Raw genomic sequence first — 6,000 nt, forward strand, 5'->3', positions numbered from 1 at the left:
GGGTTCATGCACTCTGACAGTCGAGCTTCTCATGTTTGTGCTTCCTTTGTTTGCTGCACTGATGTGGGAGGGAAACAGCGACCCCCTGTTCGTCTGCCAGAGTATCAGTGAGGATCGGCCCGGGTGGATCATGAGACTCATCACATCACTGCCTTCCTCCTCTCCAGTTATCAGATGACAGCTCGAACAAGAGTCAGCAAATATATCAAAGGATTCATTTATAGATAGATAGATAGATAGATAGATAGATAGATAGATAGATAGATAGATAGATTATTGTACCCTGTTGAAATACAGATGATTGATAGTTTCCATGTAGCCCTGAACAGGCTCACTGAGCAGCATCAATGTTAACCTGATATCAGTTCGGTCATCCAATCCTGACATGAATTCAGAGCTGTAATTATCACAGTGGAAGTACACCCAAACTGAAACCATATACTCGGGCAATAATGGAGTCAAAATCCCATTATCTCTCCACCGCCGCCCTCTCCTCACCCTCCTCTACTGTGCTTGATATGTAAATCTGGTGCAATAATGTAACCCGATATCCATATGGTGCAGCTGTCACCCTGATGAATCCATGAGACGTCAGAGGTGATGAGACAGAAGTAATTATAGAGTTGTAGACTTTTATGAGGGCAGGTCATGCTGATTAGTTTATTATAAATATTTAAACAGGTTTAACGTTAGTGTTGTAGACTAACATGAAATACAGAGCCTGTCAGTAATTCATAAATTTAGATTCTCTTTAGAGTCTTGACAGTGTGTAACAACATTTTAAAACTTGTATATTGTATATTATAATATATATATATAATGTATATTTTCATGTGGCACTAAAAATAAAAACTGTTCAATTTATCAAGATTAAACAGAAACATTATTATAGGACTATAGAAAGTATTTTGCTACAACAATGTCTCCATCTAGTGGACAAACTGAGAAGTGCAAATACAGTCTGTATCCAAATACTATTGAAATTGCAATATGGCTAAGTGCAACATGAGAATCACAGGAGCTGAATTTTTTGTATTGCTAAAGGTTAAATGTGTCTTAACATACCACTATAAATGAAGCATTATGATGCTACAGAAAAGCCCCGGCCTACAAATAATATCCCCGACATCAGGGAGCATGCTTGTTTGGTACAGACCCCATCATCATCAACATGTTTTTCAATGAAAATGAAATGCAAAATGTATTATTCCCACTAAAATTGCAACTTAGATTGTAATCGTAAGATTTGTCAAAAAATTTAAATAAAACAAATTAAAGAAAATTTAAAAATCTAAAGTAAAAAATTTTCAAAATGTATTTTTTGACATTGCTGATATTTTACTTTCATTTAATTCATTTTAATTTAATTTAATTCATTTAAATTTAATTCAATTCAATTTAATGTAATTTAATTTAATTTAATTTTAGCCATACTTTGAATAAACTATTTTATATGAAGGAAGCTGCTTTGCTGTTAACTTTCTTTATTTCTGTGTATCATTGTCCCTGTTACCAAATGTGACCAGTTACATTTGTATGCTTTTACATTTTATTATTACATTTTAATTATATTAAAAGCAAACATAGAAATTATTATGAATAATATGTAATAATTATCAAAATGATGTTGTTTGAGCTTACATATCATTCAGTTGTTTCATTATTTTTGCCAATCTGAGCTCAAGGCCCAAATCTAGCTTTTTCAGGAGATGTCAGCCACACCTGTTTTCAAGATTTCAGGTTACTGTGTCAAACTATATCCAAGGTCAAGAATCCTGCTTAAATGATAATCATTACTTTCTACATTAATAACATTATCTGAACCAAAAAAATTGTTGTACTTTTTACTCCACTACATTAATTGTAAAATCTTTAATTAGGGTAATGTGTCACTCTGCAGATCAAGATTGTTAATAAAAAACATGATCAGCTAATGAATTATGATGTAATATTATAGATTAATCTACACTGCAGTGAATTAAGTAGTTAGATTTGGCTTCACCTTTGCCAGCTGCGACATTAAAGTCATGCACACATAAATGCATCAATAACTATACCCAGTTATTTAATATACAGGATGCTGAAATCAGCCATTCTGCATAATGAGTACTTTTACTTTTTATACATGTGTTTAGTAGTATATTTCAATGCAAAAACTTTGTGCTTTTACTTAAACTAGAAAGTTTTTTTCTGCACTGTAGTATAGCTGTTTTACTTAAATAATACTTCGTCCACTTCTGAAAAAAAAGAAGATCGAAAGTGCTGTTTTGTCCGAGGATACCCGCGTATACATGAACTCAGCAGGACGCATGCGCAATAGATATAGCCACCAAGTAGTTTTAGCTTCCTTAAACAAGGAGCACCCTGCTGTGGTAAGTTACATTTTTCTTTTAAAACACTGTTTTACGATGAAAACTCAGTGTTGTAAAAGCAACATACTGATTTGTGGCATATTTTATTAAGACCTCAGTTTACCTGAGTGTTCAACAACGCCGGGAACTATTTATTTTAAGGGGAGACACCCCAGGGTCAAATATTTAACTAGTTTAAAGCACCATGAAATGTCTTCAGTTTATGACCTACATTATTGAGACTGCTATTTTTAGAATTGGAAGTTTTCTTAAATTGTTTGTTTAAGTATGCAAACGAAACAATATCTCATTAATTCTGGACTAATTTACAGACATTTCCAGAACAAAAATGTAAACTTGATGAAGCCTGGTTCAAAATTCTTGTTTCACTTTGTTGACACATCAGAGTCAAAGGTTTTTAGAAAAAAGGGATTTTGAATGTGTCTGTTTATCCCTCCATAAATCAGAAAACACTGTCACTTTATTGCTCTGTAAAGCACATTAAATTACCCAGGTGTATATGTGTCATACAAATAATGCTACCTTGCCTGTAGCCATAAAAAAATCTATTTTCGCCGTGTTGTTAGGAGCAAAATGTGAGATAAATCAGACTATGAATGATATATGAAACTCTCTGTGAAAACCTTCAGGATATAGATAGGAATAATACTGGAAAGTTTGTCGTATGTAAGTGATACTGAGTTGAGATTTTTGGTTCAAAGTATGAGAAACTCATTTTGGGAAAACAGCCTTTATAAATATGTGTTGTAAAATGTCATACATGTTTGAACAAAAGTATACCAGGATAAAAACTTCTAATTAATAGATATCACCATGAAACGCCCCCTGTTGATGACTTTATTTTTAGTATTACAAGTTTTTTGAGATTTTATGTTTAAATGTGCAAATGAGACATTATCTAATTAAATTTGTGCTGTTTGGATACATTTCCAGAACAGACATCTGAACTACAATAAACACTAAATGTGTATTTTTGGGGGTTTTCTTTCCATAAGTCTGAAAGAGGACATGTAGGCAAAATAGACAAGAATCTTAAAATTGAAAACTGGTTGTTTTCACTTGCATGTCTCGCTTTACACTCTCTAAACTCCCTTAAATCCAGAACCGGAAGTATTCAATATGACATATTAACACCTGATCCAATGTTAAAACAGTGGGTGTTTCTCAAAGTCAGGGAAGGATCCTTAAATGGCTGAATTTCAAGGATGCTACATCATCAAATCCAGTGTCAAGGATCCTTCAAATTCTCCCGAGGACAGAGTCCTTCATTCAGAGAATTTTAAAGGATGCATGTGTGTATCCTCAGCAGGTACAAAGTACCCACAATTCTTTGAGCATGATTTGCTGGAAGTTAGGGCAGGGCCTCTTCAATGAAACCTGTGCCAGTGGAGCTCGGAGAGATTTAGATTAATATGTCATTTATTTGGATTAATATCTCCAGCAGCTTTTATAATACAAGTATAAAAATATACTGACAGAAACCTCATAATTTACACGTTCCAATGTGTCCACTGCCAAATACTGAGATATTTAAAATACCGTGATTTAAATAAAACAGAGAAGTTTTTGGAATAATTGTTTACAGCAGAGATGGAGCGCTGGGTGCCTCAAAAGTTTCATTTCGCCTACCTGTTTGTTTCTTTTAAGTATAATCCAGAAATATAATCTCCCTAAAAGTCACATGACTCTGAAAATGCTGGTTACATTTGTTTAAAATTGTACAACAACATTGGAGAGTGCCAAAATGATCACAGTACCTGAATCCCCCCTCAGTCTGCTGAGGGTTAATGACGCACACCTGGGAACACTTGTTTGCCTGTTCCAATGTGAGTTCACTGAATGCTGGAAGGACTCATGCCTTGGCTCTGTAGGATCCTTCCTTGGACGGACTCATCCTACCGAGGAAGGATCCTTGACTCTGAGAAACACCAGTTGTTTTATTTAAATACTTATTCCTACCTGTGGCCTCTAGAGGGCAGTGTTGTATTGTATTTAGAGCAGTGCTTTTTAATTTGCAGTAAACAAGTCAGCAGTAAACTAAATAAGTTGGTTCTGAAAAAATGTATTTACTGTTGGCAGGTGGACAGCTTAAATGGTACTTCTCCTAGAAGTGTATTTTTCCAGGAACATAACCTCAGCTGCCTCTTTGTTTCTGTTTCCACTTTACCTCCAAGCTCTCTGAGCTCACCTCAGACATCTTAAATGTCAGCTGAGATACAAAAATTGGGCTTCGAGCCTAAAAAAAAAAATCACTAGCCTGATGAGAACACTGACAGTATTCCTCTGTGATTTGTTGTGCGCTGACAACTCTGAAATGTCACTGCCAAAACAAAGGAAATGGCGAGCCATGATATTATCAACCGGAGTTAGGCTGATGAATCACAGGCTTATTTATGTTTATGTCTTTTTCCCTTTTTGTTTCATATCTGCTGTAGGATAAAGAGCAAGAGGAAAACACAAAGCAAAGCCAAAACACCAAATTACTGGCAGTAAAATGGAGCCATATGGGTTTTCTCTGCATATTTCCACCAAGGCCAAATAACTCAATTTTCCTTTTTATGTCAAGAGGTTACTCACTCAGTCGTCGGTCCCTGAGGAACAACAGGCCTCACATCCACACAATAAACCTCATAAACACACAGTTCATGTAAGTGTTTAATAAATAACAATACCAACAACATTTTAACAAAAGGTTTGCTGATATCAGACCTGGGTCAAACTGTATTTCCAACACGTGTAGGTTGTGTCAGTCTATGTGTGGTGAGTGGGAGGTGCTATAGGGTTATATAACAGGTGGCAGAAAAATAACACGGCCTATAATCAGCATGACTGAGTCGTGGTGTGAAAACTCCGTCTCTAGCTCAGCTGCGGTTTAACGTATCAGACAGGCTGCCTTTCACAAAATGACGTCGTTCCCTAACACCACTGCTGTGACCTCACAAGCTGCAGTCACTTCCTGTGTGTTGTAGTGGTCACCTGAACGCCACTAGAGGTCATCATATCTGAGGTTTGATTAAATGTGCTGCAGAGGTTGAAAGGAGGCCAAAGGTCACATGGAGCTGGACTGTACATGATAAACACACACATTGTTCCACTGGTGTTTAAAGTTATTTCTACAGCAGGTAGTCTTAATGAAAACAGCTGAAACTAATTTCCTCTTGATTACATTTCCCCAGCTCTGACTCACCTGTGGCTGTGGGGGGCGGATCTGATGATCTAACTTTATTGTAGGCTACTTTTGGTTAAGCTGTAGTTTAGCAGTGGTTAACTGAACCTGAGTCTGTATTTATCAGACAGCTGAAAGTGAAAGACTAAAGTATAAATGTACAGAGTGTGAGAGAGACTGTAGCTGGATGATGGAGCTGCGATGGCCAACAGGGCTCCTTAGCTGTGGACTGACCTGCCTGAGGATGTAAGGTTCATAGAATCAGTGATCTCTTTGAAATCACTAGCCTGGTTCCAGACCATAGACCCCGCCCACTCAACTGAGTAGGCTTGCATCTCTGGTCTGGCATACTGCAATGAATTTGCGATTTATCTCGTCCAAACGATGGACAGACCAATGAACGCCGGGGGTGGGGACGGGTCTAGCGATTAGCCAATCAGCGCCACGCTGATGTCAAGCTGT

Source organism: Epinephelus moara, chromosome 24 (assembly GCF_006386435.1).
Source record: "Epinephelus moara isolate mb chromosome 24, YSFRI_EMoa_1.0, whole genome shotgun sequence".
Taxonomy (NCBI): domain Eukaryota; kingdom Metazoa; phylum Chordata; class Actinopteri; order Perciformes; family Serranidae; genus Epinephelus; species Epinephelus moara.